At 43.5% G+C, this 16,475-nt stretch overlaps 1 pseudogene; it reads left to right on the forward strand.

Annotated features, from left to right (window-relative positions):
- The first annotated feature begins 3,482 nt into the window (after nucleotides 1-3,482).
- Nucleotides 3,483-4,623, forward strand: LOC116904606 (annotated as a pseudogene).
- Nucleotides 4,624-16,475: the final 11,852 nt, after the last annotated feature.

Below are 16,475 nucleotides of genomic sequence, written 5' to 3' on the forward strand. Positions count from 1 at the left end.
TGATTTGAAGAATTCCTCCCCTTCATAGGCTCATATATTTAAATGCTTAGTCACCAGGGAATGACACTATTTGAAAGAATTAGAAGGATTAAGAGCCATGGCCTTGTTAGAGAAATTATGTCATGGGGGGGTGGATTTTGAAGTCAAAAGACCACTCCAGGTCAAGATTTCCCCTCTTTTTTAACTGTAGATCAGGATGTAATGTTGTAAGTCCCCCAAAGTGGCCTTACCTCATGAGCGCAGCCCACAGAACACAACTTGAGAGAACGCTGCAATGGCAAGAGGTTTAATGATCCATGTACGTGGGGTTGCTCATCCACGTGGGAGAGGTAACCTGAAACCCAAAAAGCACACAACTTTTATTCATTACAGAGGGCAGACTTCAGCAACAGGGTTAGCTGGCCTATTCTCATTGGTGGTACACAGGACAAAGGATCTGATCAGGTATTGGCTGGCCTGCTTACAGGGCTGTCCTTGGCTCAGTTGGTCACTTTCCTCATCCAGCCCCACACCTGGACTTGGAAAATCCTTGGGAAAGGGCTAAGTTGGCAAGTCCCTTAGAAGGTGGAGGAACTGGATGGTCAGGGAGGGTCAGGATGACATCTTGTGTTTGTTCTCAGGATTTACCACAAGGAAGGGTAGGGGGGTCTTTCCAAAAACAGTTATTTTGGTTTTGTCTTAACTTTAGCTCGGTCAGAATAGCCTGGTCTTCTGACTCAATATCTTGACCACCAAAACTTTGTCATACCATTAGACAATCTGAAGTCAGATGTATTTCTCAAAATCTTGTTTTTAAAACTTTGCTTCTCATAGCTATGAAACTGTGAAACATTATTTCTTCATTCCCCTCTTTTTCTTTTGTCCTGGTTTTATTCTTAAAATCATAACTCGATCTCATCACTAGTGATGGGCCTGTGTTGTTGTCTTAACAATACTTTCTCTAATAAGCAATAAACCAGAGTTTTGAACCAAGGGGAAGTATTGAACCAGGTTTAAAACCAACATTTGTCTTGAGTGCTCTCTGTCTGTCTGTCTCTCTCTCTCTAAAACTTTGTTCTAATCCTTCTCTAATCTTAGCCAAATTGTCTTTATCTCTTCCTGAGTGATCTATAAAAACATTCTTCTTTTAATGCAGCACACAGGCCTCCTTCTTTAAGGAATAACAGGTCTAATCATCTCTTATTCTTAAGGGCCACTTCTGAGAGGGAGGTCAGGGATTCTTGGTGGTCAGTTAAAGTCTCTTCTATTCTTTCTACATCTAAGTCAATGGCAGAGTGTTTGATTTTAGCTCTTCTGACTGGTGTGAGGTGGAATCTCAGGGTTGTTTTGATTTGCATTTCCCTTATGACTAAAGATGTTGAACATTTCTTTAGGTGTTTCTCAGCCATATGGCATAATCTCTTTGCCCTCACATGTCAGCAGGCCCCTCTGCTGGTGAGCCTTGTCAAAGGCATATCTGCTGTCCATATAGATGTTAAGTCTCTTTCCCTTTTCCCAGCTCAAGGGCTTTGGTGAGGGCAATGAGCTTTGCCCTCTGAGTAGAGGTGCCTTCTGGTAGGACCTGAGCCCAGATGACTCTGTTTCCATCTAACACTGCTGCCCCAGCCCCTTTTTTTCCTTCCTCTAAGAAGCTGTTCCCATCCATGAACCAGGTGGCATCTGCCCCCTCTGGTGCCTGGTCAGTCAGATCTTTATGCCACCCTGTGCTTCAGCGAGTACCTGCTGACAGTCATGGTAGGGGGAGTGTCTAGGACAAGGTCCAGGAGCAGGGTTGCAGGGTTTAGACTCGTAGGTGCAGTCTGGGATCACAAGGAACAAGTGGGATACCTGGCCCACGCCAAGGTCCACTGTTCTTTGGGTAGGCCATGAGTATTGTTTGTTGATGGTAGCCCACTGTACCCAAGTTCTTTTCTGGACACTGGTCCATTTGGGTGTAGGAGCACAGAGTGTTGGGTCCCTGTATTTACAAAACACTGGGTGGGCTTCCCTTCCATCTTTGCATAACCAGCTCTCTCAGACTGAGAGGCTTGCCTTTGGGGACACTGGAGAGGCCCCTCTTCTTTTTCCTGGGACAGTCCTTGACCCACTGTCCTTTTTACAATAGGCACACTGATCTTTAGCCAGGAATTCTCTTCTGTTGCCAGGTTCTGTCTTCCTAGTCTCTCTAACTACTGTGGCCAGTATAAGTTCCTCCCCTGCCTTTTATCTCTCTTTAGCTCTTTAGCTTCCTGTTCTTTTTGCCTTTTTCCCTCTTTCTCTTCCTCAGTCTCTCTGTTATGATATCTTCTGCATCTTCCTCTACAGCTACTAGATGCTGTCCACTTATGTGCACAGACCTTGGAACACATTTCCACCTTACTTTCTCTGCAACTGGTACTAACACTCTCAGCAATTTATCTTGTAACCCTTCAAATTTCTGTAACTTTCTCTTTATACCTTTAGCTGACTGGTCTGTGAACGCCACAGTAACAGTGATCTTGTGCTCTTCTGCTGTAGGGTTGTAGGGCTTGAACTGATGGAAAGCCTCCATCAAACATTCCAAGAACACTCAGGGGGATTCTGTCTGCCCCTGGACCATTTCCCTTACCTTAGCCAAATTGGTGGGGCATTTTCCAGCCCCTCAGAGACCCACCATTGGAGTCTGATGGTTGACCTTGGGCACTTCCTACCTTCAGGCATATTGAAGTCAACAGTAGGAGTGAGGGCCTTCCATCCAGGCCCGGAACATTCTTTCTGGCCCCTAGTAGGATTCTGTTTTCCTCGGTGGTAAAGAGCACTGGTAACAGCTAATATCAAGCATTTCAAGTGGGCTGGTGAGATAAAGAAGAGAGTCTGGAAAATAGAGGTTCGCTGAAGAGTACAAATAACATTTGTCACCCAGCTAAATGAGGAAGCTTTCTTGGGAGGAAAAGGCCAGTGCAAAAATAAGCACAAGCCTTGAGCCTGTGAAACAGAAAGCTGAGAAGAGGGGCAGCTGGTCTGTTACTGGCTATCTCTCTGGACTTAGATTTTCCCTTAAGGAGTACCTCCCTTCAGTGTCAGCTTGGTGGCTCTGCATCTCAAGAGACCCAGTCTCTAAAAGACACTAGGCTTCCAGTAAGAACTAATAACAAATGAATGGAGAGATGGTTAGGACCTGGGTGCTAGATGCCAAGTGGCTGACAAAAGAACTGTATGGGGGAGCGGGGAAAGTTTACCAGATGCAGGCGGTGGCCATAGCTTTAGCCTAGTGGGTGGCCAGGGCCCTGTCCCAAGGTGGCCTCAGGTGGCGGCGCTGAGCAGGCTGACTTCCCGGCAGGAGCTGCCCTGTGAGTGAGCAGCTGTGGGTGCACTTAGCGCTGCCAACATGCAGCAGAGCCTGCGGGTGGGTGCGGGCGGCGGAGACCCGAGGCGAAAGCGGTGCTGCCCACAAGGCTGTGGTGGGCAGCGAGCTCGCAGCCCTAGCGAGGCTGCCAGGGCGGTGGCAGGCGTCATCCGCGAGGATGCTGTCCCACAAGAAAACCAAAAATGAGGTGTCTAAGCCAGCCGAGGTGCAGGGCAAGTACATGGAGAAGGAGACGTTGCCCCTGCTGGGGAATCTCATGCCTTCATTCATTCGGCACGGTCCAACAATTCCAAGATGGACCCAGATTCAAGTGCTAGTACTTTCTCAGCTTCTGGAGATGGCGTAGTTTCAAGAAACCAGAGTTTCCTGAGAACTCAAGTTCAAAGGATGCCTCATGAAGTAATGAGAAGAAAAAGCAACAGACTGTCTGCACCGTCTTCTTACCTTGTCAGGAGCCTAGCGGATGTTCCTCGAGAACATGGCTCATCAGACATTTTTAACAGAAGTTAATTTTGATGTTGAAAATGGAGACTCTAGTTCTCGATATTTTTATTCAAATAACTTTTTTGATGGTCAGAGAAGGCCACTTGGGAATCATGCACAAGAAGACTACAGATATTATGAATACAACCATGATCTCTTCCAAAGAATGCCACAGAATCAGGGGAGGCACACTTCGGGTATTGGGAAAGTCACTGCTACATCTTTAGGAAATTTAACTAACCATGGATCTGAAGATTTACCCCTTCCTCCTGGCTGGTCTGTGGACTGGACAATGAGAGGGAGAAAATACTACATAGTTCATAACACAAACATAACTCATTGGAGTCATCCTCTTGAGAAGGACTTCCTCCTGGGAGGGGGCGAGTGGAATCCTCAGAATTTGGAACCTATTATGTGGGTCACACAAATAAAGGGGCTCAGTACAGGCACCCCTGTGCTCCCAGTGTGCCTCGGTATGATCAACCTCCACCCATCACGTATCAGCCACAGCAAACAGAAAGAAATCAGTCTCTCCTGGTCCCTGCGAACCCCTACCATACTGCAGAAATTCCTGACTGGCTTCAGTTTCTGCCCGAGCCCCTGTGAAATACAACCACATTCTGAAGCGGGAGCCCTTCCAGCTGGCTAACCTGGACAGGTACCAGGGAATGCTGAAGCTGCTCTCCATGAAGGAACTGGAGCACATTGTTAAGTTGTATGAGGCCTACAGACAGGCTCTTGTCACTGAACTGGAAAACCTCAAGCAGAGGCAGCAGTGGTTTGCCCAGCACCATGGCAAGAAGTTTTTAAGTTAACTTACCACAAGCCAGGTTTTGTAAGAGCTTTATAATATTTTCAGATAAATGACTGCAAACAAGTTCTTTGGTTAATAAAGGCAACTTGCGATTTGGAATTATAAAACTCTAGTTTTACATATATTATCAATTTTTTTCTTTATTGAACCAAGAAAGTTTTATCACTTAAAAAGCCAATATGGCATATACTACCAAATGCTGTTAGGAAACTGCTTTGGAGACTGTGAATGGAAAGGAGTACAGGAAGAGACTGTCATAAACGACATTAAATAGGAGTGGACACACCCTTCTTGTTCCGAAAAGGAAGCAGACAAGAGCACACTGTGAACAGCGGCTCCTTGTGGCGTCAGGTGTTTTCTGGAATGAGATGGTGTGACCACTGCCACGGGTATAGTTCAAAATAAAAACAGGGCGTGGAGCCTTTATGGGGACCAAGGTGTATATGGTGTGTGTGGTCATCTACTCCCACCTCCTCCCTAATGTGAGGGACACCTTTGAAGGAGAGAGATAAAGCCTTTCAGGAATAGAATCAGAGATACAGGAATATAATAAATACACGTCTCAGTCAGTGCGCAACTGTTGCTAATACTGCTTCCTTCCTTCCTTTGAGCCAGAGCACATGAGTACAGTCAGCAAGGCTCTGGTGAGACACAGCACGGGCTTCCTGACCACGGGGAATACTGTCTTTCATCAGGCTGGGCTACATGCCAAAAGTGACAGTCAGGGATCCAATGAGGAATCTTGGTCACTTAAGTAATTTCATATTGCCTTTTTTATCTTTGAGAAGTATTTGTCATAAAGGTTTAGAAACAGGTCATTCCTTCCTATTTTTTCTTGCTTTGGGCTTAATAGTTGTTCATAATTAGTGCCGAACATTTGATTACAGATAAACTTATGGAACTTCCAGCTGTAAATCTAGAATTCTTGAGTTTCATCACAGCTCTTCGGTTGTGCTTACAAATGTTGTGACTATGTATATATTTTAGTTCTTTTCCTAAATATAAGGACTCCTTTTTAGAAGTGACTTTGAATTATAGATAAAATTTTGTGTTTGATTTTATATAACAAGTTATTAAATATATTTTTGTGGAAAGAAAAGAATTGTATGGCTCATCTGCTCCCTGGAACACCTTGGTGAGCTTGGAAGAAAAGCCAGATTTAGTGGGAGGGGGAGTTTCTTCCAGGGTGTCAGACATGCCTGGTGACCTTGAGCCAAGAGACCAGGAGAGAAAAGCACTTGTGCCTCTAGAGTGTTGAAGGGATGCTTGCCCAGGGGCACGTGATCTGACTGAAGCCTTGGGTATCAGAGAGTAATCTATAGTCAGGGATAACTGGTTCACCTGGGTCTATCAGTCACAGTTGAGCTGGGCTTCCTGCCTCTTACATCCAATAAAGAGATTGCTAACACTGGAGTACTGATCTTTAATAGAACTACAGCCCTTCCCATGACCCTGAATTCCAAGACTTCAGTAGCAGTCCCCCCCAGCCCTTCACCAAGCTGTCTCACTTGGTTAAAGGCACATGGAAAAGAAAACATTGATCTTGACCTTTGCAACATCCTTCAGTTGGAGTAAGCTGAAGAGCCCGTGCCAAGACTTTCTCCTGATATCATCCTAGGGTAAACATAGTCAAAGCCTGTTCCAAATTCTGACTGGCAAAACAAAGTTCCTCTCAGTCTGTTGCAGACTCTCTCTAGACCTTTGGGGGCTCCCATCCCCCCCAACCTGGGGTATTTTGACCACAGGGAAGGAACTGGCTGCTGCGGGGATAGGATAAGAGGCACTCGTCATGAAGCAGAAGGTGACTTAATGCTGGAAACAGACTCCTCTCTTGCAATTGTACCAGCAGATAAGGAGAGGGAGGCAGGCTCCCTCAAAGAAAATTATTTTAATGAACGCTCTCCTTCTGTGAGCAAGTGTTGAAGGTCTGGTCACAGGGATTGGAATTTTTTCAGGGACAAAAGTCTCATAATAGTCTTTAAACAATCACTAAATCCATGCTACACTTTTGCTGTCAGAGCATCAATCCTCGCTGGCGGCCCCATCTCCTAGAAACTCCTCTCTCACCAGTTGGGCCTAAGCTGGGCCTCTGCTGAGCACAGACTGTAGCTCGCTTGCTAGCAGGTTATACACCTGCCACTCTCTTCTTCTCCTTGGGGAGGAGGCTCAAGAGAGAAAGACAAAACTTCCTGGCAGAAAACAATTTCTCTCAAGCAAATTATTTCCAAGTTATGCACCAAGAGGACCAAGTAAAACTCTTTGACAAACAAAACAAGCAGTTCCATGATCCCAAACACAATCAGCAGTCCATGATTTCAAACACAGTCATCAGTCCAAGTGTAAAGAAGAAACAAAGCCAAAAAGACCCTACAATACCACAGAAAACAAACAAGACAAACAAGACCAAGACAAGGTCTCATATACACGATTTCTACAAATGTCTGATACTTTCAGTACCTGGAGAATCCTTAGCTGTCTCTGGGTTGAGGTGGACCATTTCTGATTCTACCTCCCAATGGGATTCCCTCCCTCCTGGGCTTGTGGCCTGTGACAACTAGCATGTCTGCCTTTCACAGCCATAAGCCCCTCATGGAACCAACAGCGGCCACTAAGGGGACTCTAATTCCTCTCTGAAGGGACTCTAACCACTCAGAAATATTTTGGTCTCACCTGGCCTGAGACCACCCATGAGGGGACTCTAACCGCTCTCTGAAAGCACTCTAACCCTTCAGACAGTTGATGCAGACAACACAAGATAAATTCGAGAAAACATGACACAGAGACAAAACAGAAAGTAATACAACACCGGACACAGATTTGCTTGAGCTTACCTCCAATCTCTTCTCCAATTGTGGTCGGGGAGCACAGTTCCCAGCCAATGCACTAAATGTCATAAGACCCACGAATTGGCCTTAACTCAGGAGCACAACCCACAGAACACAACTTGAGAGACCACTGCAATGGCAAGACAGTTAATGATCCACGTACATGGGGTTGCTCATCCACGTGGGAAGAGGCAACCCCAAACCCAAAAAGCACACAACTTTTATTCATTACCGAGGGCAGACTTCAGCAACAGGGTTAGCTGGCCTATTCTCATTGGTGGTACACAGGACAAAGGATCTGGTCAGGTATGGGTTGGCCTGCTCAAGGGTCTATTCTTGGCTCAGTTGGTCACTTTCCTCATCAAGCCCTACACCTGGCCTTGGGCTAAATTAACAAGTCCCTTAGAAGGGGGAGGAACTGGTTGGTTGGACAGGGTCAGGATGACATCTTGTGGTTGTTATTGGGATTTACCACAGGCAAGGGGAGAGGGATCTATCTGAGAACAGTTATTTTTGCTTTGTCTTAACTTTAGCTCAGTCAGAATAGCCTGGTCTTCTGACTCAATATTGTGATGACCAAAACATTGTTATAACATTAGGCAACCTGACGTCAGATGTATTCCTCAAAACCTTGCTTTTACAACTTTGTTTCTCATATCTGTGAAACTATGAAACTTTAATTCTTCAGTAGCTCTCTACTACTGCTCTAGATCCTGCCTACATCCTGCCATACTACCTAACACATTGATAAGGGACTAAGCCTCTGGAACGATAAACAAACCCCTGGTCAAAAGCCTTCTTTCTAAGAGTTGTCTTAATCATGATGTCTCTTCACAGTGAATGAACATTGACTAAAACAGAGTCTGGGGTATTACTGTTACAAGCCTGACATGCTGTTTGTTGGATGAATATGGAAAATTTAGGGACTCTGGGCTAGAATAGCAGTCAGATGCTTTAAGTGGGACTAACTGGGCCATCCTAGAAGAACAAGGGAGGCAGTGCTGTGTGTGATTTGAACTATGGTAGCCCAGCTCAAGAAGTTTCAGGTGGGAAAAATATTAGTGAGAGCCCTAGAGACTGTTTTTGGGATACTTTAGTGAAGCATGAAGCTGCTTTCTGCCTTTGTCCTAAAATTTACCTGAGGTTGAATTGAAAACTTTTGGATTAGTGGCCTTGGCCAAGATTTCAAGAGAACTTAGTATTGACATAGTTACTAGCTGATACTCTTATGCAGATATACAATAAAGAGGGATAAGTAGGGTGGGGGAGAAATAACAGATGAAGAGTTTGAGAGAATATGGAAACAGTAAATGTAATGGAGATAAGTCCAGTGTTCAAGGAGATTAAAATGTCAGGAAGAGGCCAATGCTAGATGGAATCATGACATCAGGGCAAGACCTCACCAATGAAAGCTTCCAATGTGTGAAAGGTAATGTAGACAAGCTTAAGCAGTGAATAGCAGCATCAGCAACAGAAAGCTGAGGCAGATGTAATTTTAAAGGGGGTCAAATTCCAGCCTGATTAAGCAGCAGAATTGGGCAACATCAGTACATGGCTTTGTCTTTAGAATCAAAGATACAAGAAAGGATTTGTAGAATCTCCTGCTAAGAAAAGCCTCTGCACTTTGGCATGTGTAAGGGTTGTGGCCCTGCATGAAGGCTCAGAGAGTCCATTGCATGAAACTGTGAAGGTAAAGCCTATATTTCTAGAGACACCTGTTAGAGAGATGAAATCCATTGGGAAAAAGATTACAGAGTTAATTAAAATTACCAATAAATGAATTTATTAGCAAGCCAACAGTCTTAAACCCAAATAGAAGGTGTGTTATGTAGAACCAGTTAGATGGATGGTTTTTAAAGGGAGGCATCTCATTTGTGTGAGATGAGAAGCTGGGTGAGAAACTGCTTTTATGCCTCTCAGCAGTGAGGCTCTGTTTCTCTCCCCCTGCATCACCAATAGAGTGGTTATCTCACTCCCTGGTACACAGCAACATGTGGGTTTAAAAAGCAAAGGGACTGATTTATTACCTCATAGGAGTTTTACAAGTTTGGTGAGGATGGTCCAGTATTTCCTCACTAGGCTCTCTTTCCTCTTTTTGGAATGGTAATGTATATTCTATGTCATTGTTTCTTGGAATATGTAATGTGCCTTTTGATTTTGATTTTACATGGATGGCAGTTAAGAGATTGCCTCGAATGTCAAAAGAGACTTTGGACGTTTAAACACTGTAGAGACTACGAAAGATACAGAGATCTCTTCATTGTTGGTAGATGTATGCCACTGGGGAGGGGCTTTGAGGTTTCCAAAGTCCATACCAGGATCCGGTCTTCTGGCTCTCTGTCTATGGGTACGATGTCGAATTCACCTACTGCTCAAGCATGGGCCTGTGTGCTACCATGTTCCACAACATGAAGATTAGAGGTTAAACCTCTGAAACTGTAGGGATGTTCTGATTAAGTGCTTTCCTTGATAAATGTTGCCTTGGTTTTGGTGTTTCTTACAGCAATATAACAATGACTAAGACTTTGAACCTTGATATCTGAACTGATATATCCTATCTATGAAAAAAACCACTCTAAGAAAGTATCTCAGAATCAGAACCACTCCACCAAGCCTGAGTCTAAGGATGCTGTCTGTACATCTAATACCTGTAGATGTAAATTTCCCTACCTTGTTGTAACTGCCCATAAATGGTTCCTTTTATATATCTGGAAGACCATATTATTTTGGGGGGATTAAAGAATATTACTTTTCTTATTAATCCTACAAGATACTCAACAGATTCAGTAGAAGCAGGGTTCATTTTGTTTCACATTAAGGGCACAGTACATTAGCATGTACACCAATGGCTCCCATGCCTTTGTACCTGCAGTTGTCTGTTCCCTGCCATGGCTATCAGAGGTTCCTGGTATTACACTCTGGTGAGTCTCTAGCCAAATGATGTGATGCACTCTTGAGATGTGACAGGAGACAAATTCTTCTTGGAGTTTTTGTGTCTGTAGTGGTCTTGTTTCTAGGCTTCGAGAGTCTTCAGTCTGCAAATGAGAATCATTGTTTTTTCCTCCCAACTCACAAAGAACTCAGGAACTTGTCATGGACCCGAAGATCTTGTGATGCCTGTTCTATTTCATGATTCAAAGGAACAACCTGGGTAAGAGCAACTTAACAGGAAAAATGGTGTCTTCTGAGTCACATCTCAAGAGTCCAGCACATTATGGTGGGGAAATCAAGGCAGCAGGAGAGTAAAGCAGATGGTCAAATGACCTCCACAATCAGGAAACAGTGAATGCATGCATGCCTTATCGACATGTGAAGCAATGCGTGCCATTTGTTCATGTGCAGACACACATGAGACAAAATGGAAAGGAATGCACTGTATAATCACACTTGTTATAGGTATTAATCTCTGCTCCCGTGAGGTTGAGCTAAGCAGCTATGACATTAGGGAGGAACTGACACCAACAGGCATGAACTTAACATGGCCACAGACAAATATTTGAGAAGAATGCTAAAGGAAAAGGCAGCCTTCATTGTTTTGAAGCAGAAAAATCCAAACTTTCCTTTAATTTATGGATTTTCCAAGTGATAGAGTCAGGCCACCCAGACTGTGTCTCTTTGGGTCACTTTTTAGGGAAATGATTAGTAAATCTACTCCACAAATGCCCTTTATGATACCACCTAGATTCATGTATAATGATGTGACTCCTGAGATGTGTACAGGTGATACAGGGCACTTGTCCCCACCTCCCCTGCTTCTTACTAGGGAGCAATCTTGATGCATGTTCCAGTGAGAGACAGACATAGCAGGAAGGACATTCCAGAGTAGAGCTGAGCCACAGTGGTGTGCCCAGAGCTAGTTCCTGTGGAACATGCAGCTTTGACCAAACAGGTTTGTGTTTTACATTTGCTTGTGAAATCACACTATGATATATATATATATATATATATATATATATATATATATATATATGTGTGTGTGTGTGTGTGTGTGTTTGTGTGTGTGTGTATGTATATGTATATATATATATAAAATGTGTGTGTTTGTGTGCGAGACATGCATGTGTGTGTGTATATGTGTGTATGTATATATGTATATATATGGAGGTCAGAGTACAGCTTGCAGGTATCAGTTTTCTCATGTGTTACAAGGGTCCCTGCCAGTGTTATGGCAGCATGGCAGGCAGGGAAGTGTACAGCAGCGAAGAGGTTAGAATGACATCTTGGGTCAGCTTGACTTTGTTAGGCCAGATCAAACTCCAGTAGTCTAACACCAGGTGGTTTATAGCCAACATATTTAAACACAGTACAATTTGGAGACGAGTTTCCAGGCCACAATCATTCCCACCCTAGGTTCCCAGACAATCATCATTCCAATTCCAAGGACACAATAAAGCATAAGGTGTGACCACATAGAAACTTGCTTGCAGGTTTCATGTGACCATGAAGGTGGTCTCTACAGGTGAAGTCCTAGAGTCTTCTATAGCCTCTCACTGTGATAGCAGAGAGGTCAGCAGGTTATCAAGTACATCTTCCCTAAAGATGGGTTCCATTCCCTGAGAACTAAACATAAAGGTCTGGAGACGAAGAGTCAAGGATAAACATTGGTTACCAAGCATAGTGAACATGTGTGGATTTGTCTATAAACAAGTTGAATTAATAAAAATCCTCAAAACAAACAAGAACAACCTACTAGAGGGCTGGAGAAAGACTCAACCATTAAGAGTTGAGACAATTCTTACAGAGAACATACGTTCAGTTCAAAGTATCTACATTAGGAAGCTCACGACTTACAACTTCTACTCAAGGAATCTGATGTCCTCTTCTGCCTTCTGCAGGCACTGCACACACACACACACACACACACACACACACACACACACACACACACACACACACACAGAGTACAGAACTATCCTCCCAGACAACTATAGTCACCATCTTCAGGAGTTCAACTGTGCTTGCTTGTAAAAGAGGATCCTAGAAAGATTTCCTGACTGGATAACTTCCCTCATAGGAACAAGAGTCAGGAACACTCATGGGAATCACTTGAATATTCAGTCACCCCTTCCAACCAGTGGTGTCCAATTCTTCCCCACCTGCACAGTTGACTTCAGGGTAGTTTTGTTCATTTCTTCCCTAACTGCACAGTTGACTTAAGGGTATTGATGGCCAGAGAGAGTTAGAGCATATAATCTGGGAAGGACTAGGGGAAGGGGCTTCATCTGCATAGCCTCTCTTTCAGGCCCTCAGACTCTGTCTCCTGCTTTTGACCCACGATGGATGTCTCTTCCTCTTCCACATGAGAGAAGAATCACAGCACACGTGTGGTTCGGCATCTGGCTTACTGCACTCTCCACCATGACCGTCAGTTTTCCCCATCTTCCTGCAAGTCACCGTATTCCTCTTTCCTCTTTATTGGCAGAACAGCACTGGGTGATAGGGTGTGTGCATGTGCATGCATGTGTATGCGTGTGCCTGCGTGTGCATGTTTGAACATGTGCGTTATAATTTCTTTGTTTATGTGTGATAGACCCAGGCAAATTGTTTATCTTAAAACTTATTCACAGTGCAACAATTTGGCCTGGAGAGGTGGCTCAGGGGTTAAGAGCACTTGTTTCTCTTGTAAAGGACTCAGATTCAATATGAACACCCACATGGATATACTTTATCAGTCATGTACATGATTATAAATTTGTTATTTCCTCTACACTTTCTGGTTACTGGAGTTTAATCTTTTAAAGTAATTCCCGTTATCCCATCCCCACATCCCCATTAACCTTTACATTGACTAGAGTGCTACAGTGATGTTTTCTGTCTACTGGAATTAATGTCCAGTTAATGCTAAAGTTGGTGTCCAGTTATTCTCTAAGGATCTAATTACTGCTTTCTTTTCAGTATGCACCTACCCTGATCAAAGTCCAAGGTCCTTTTAGGGAAGAAAGCATGACTGTGTATGTTTGGTGCCAGGGAGTGAGGATGTTTCTCCTAGTAGAGGCCAACCTCCCTTCCACGTAAACTGGCTCAAGTCTGGGAATTGGCTTTGATGCTTTTCTAATTCAGTCTACAATTTTAGATATTTGACTTGGAAGTTTTCTGTTTATATAGATCAAGTGAGAGGAGTCAGTAGGCTCATCTGCTTTATTTGTGGCTGTGGTCTGAATTAGCCAGCTCAGTATTGTGGGTCTGTGTGAGTCACACTATTCATTCTGTCACGTTGACCCTGCTGTTGATTGTGATAACAGAGTTGTCATGGACTCAATGGTCCTAACCCTTCAACATCTGCAAGTCCTGATTCCCAATATGGTGCTATTCAGAGAAGGGGACCTTTGGGAAATTATTAGATTGTGAGGGTGGAGCTTTCACCCTCATAATTAGTGTCTTTCTAAGAAAAGCCCAGAGACCTAGTATGAAGTTTAATCAGTTTTACACTTCAGCAGATCCACTCATCACCAAAAGCCACAGAGTACGGAGGATCATTTCCTGAAGCTCTGGAGCCGACTCCTGTCCAGCAGTGCCCTGGGCTGGACTACTGCTCCAGTCTGGAATTTAATCCACATGGAAATGATTTGGAAGGTGGGACTGTGGCTTTGGTGGGTCAAAGAGAATGGAACATTGTGCTATTACGTTTCTCTTATATTTTATCATTTTAATTTTCCACAGTTATTCTCTGTTCCCGTGTCTCTCTTCCTTTTGTCCATTTTATTTATTCATTCTTTGATCATCTTGCCCACCCCATGTTCCTCTCCCTACTTCATCTTCTTTCTCTTCTTCCTCTTTTTTAATTCACTGACTCCAGTTAGAGCTGTCTGTCTGCATGTGGTGATGGGCCACCCATTGGTGTATTTTCCCAATTTCTTATTTTTCAAATGGTTTTAAAAATATGGCAGTACTTATATTCTTGACTTTTGCTGCCACCATGTGGTAATCTCGACACAAACGTGTCTGGAACTTTATTTAGCTATTATCTAATTATTATCTACACAATGCTAATTATATATTTGTCTACTTATGTTTGTTATATTTTCATGGCAGAACTACATTTACTGTGCTAGATTTTTAACTACTATTTTGAAGTATATACCTACCTCGAATAAAAGCAAAATCCAATGTAAAACTTGAGTCCTTCCTGTACATGGGGTCAGGAGCAGGAGTTTTTCAGCTACTTCTGAGCAGGACAGGAAAACACATAGGGAACACACAGTAAATAACAAACAGCAACACACAAACCTTGACACACGCATCTAGCACGTGTCACTTGAAGTATAAATGAACAAAATGATTAGTAATAATTAAAAAAAAGATACACATTGACTCTGGAAACACATTTTCCATCCTGTTTCCTTACCTAAATGGAGTCTAAAAATTTTTTGCACAGGAAGCTCAGCCTAATCTTCAGAAAAGTTCCACTGTTAAAATCTTTTAGGAGACTTATTCTATTGACTGAAATAATTTTGGCTTTCCCTAAAAGTTAAATAACAAATTTTCTAAAGAGGTTGAATATATTCATAACCAGTCTGCCACAGTTTCCAGGAGACAGATCTGTTGTACCCTTCCCACCACAGTGCCCTCCAAAGCCACCTGTGATTACACTACTGTGATAAAGACCCTTAGCCTCAACAGATTTCTTCAGTCTCATGGTGACATGAATAAACCCTATCGTCTTGCTTCTGCTAGGACAGCCTTTTGTTTACTGGAGCATGCATCTGCCACAATCCACTTAGAAAGGGAAAGTTTCATCTTGATCCACTGATTATCCCTGCCCCTTTAGGTTCTGTGCTGAGGGGACAGAGAAGCTACAGGACACACAACCCAAAGCAAAGCTAAATCAAGTTCTTACCTCATGGCCCCCAAAGCAAAACAGCAAGCCAGTGAGGAGTAGCCAGGTCTCACTAGCACTGTGAGGACACCATCCAGTTCTTCAAGTTCCCATCACCTCGAAAAAGGTCACATCAACAACTATGGCCTTTACAGGTGGGTATTTGTGTTCAAGGTTTGACCCTCAGCCTGTGACATGCTGCTTTGCCACAGACTCCAGAGCAACAGAATAACTGACTGTTAGGGTCTGAATCTCAAATATTTCCAGAGGCTCCTGTGTATGAACACCTGGTCATCAGCTGATGGTTCCCAGGTCCAGAGGATACCAGCCTGCTCTGGTGGGGCCGCCTAGTGGCTTGGAATGTTTAGGTTCAAGGATGCAAAACTTGTGAAATGGATTCCTCATACACCAGAGGTCAAGAAGCAAACAGAACTTGGCTGGTCTAGAATTCTTAAGCTTCATCCCTACTGCCAGTTTTGACCTATATTTCAAAGGTTTTTACACCCTTGCAGAACAGCACCAGCTTGAGACCAACCAGTTTCTCAAACACCTGAGCCTGTTGGAAAAATTTCTTATTCAATCTCTATGCCCTCCTTTACACAACTGAATAGATTTATCACTGTGGTCTTCAACATGGCTCCCTGCCCGTCACTCAGGATAGCCATTTTCCTGACACTAAAAGCCTCTTTTTTTGTCTTTGTAAAAAGTGTTTTTCCCAGGATGTATTATATCTCCTGCTTTCCTTCTGTGTTAGAAATTGAATCCACAGATTTGAAAGTGGTCGGGTATTTTTTTACCATCAAACCATATTCCCTGCCTTTGGATTTTTTGAGAAATGATCTTGTTATGAAGTCCAGCTCACTTGGCACTTGCAAAAGGAGCATGGGTCACTCTTGAATTTGTGACTCTCCTGCCTCATCCTCCAGAAATGCTCTGAATGCAAGCTGGAATCCCCATTTTGTGCTTGCAGTGTAATCCTGTGTCACTAATACATCCATGGTGATTTTCCTATGGAGGGAAGGTTGCCACAGGGGTTATCCATGTCCGGAGCTCTGTTTTATTGAAGCAGTTGTAAAGTGTTCCCCATGTTCACAATATGTGTGCTTCTGTTTAGATGTCATCTCTGTTCATCCAAAATGTGGAGTATAGGGCAAAACACTGAGTATGGAGTAAATTTGGATTAAGTGGAGAAATAATCACAGATAGAAACTT

This window comes from Rattus rattus, chromosome 6, assembly GCF_011064425.1.
Source record: "Rattus rattus isolate New Zealand chromosome 6, Rrattus_CSIRO_v1, whole genome shotgun sequence".
Lineage (NCBI taxonomy): Eukaryota > Metazoa > Chordata > Mammalia > Rodentia > Muridae > Rattus > Rattus rattus.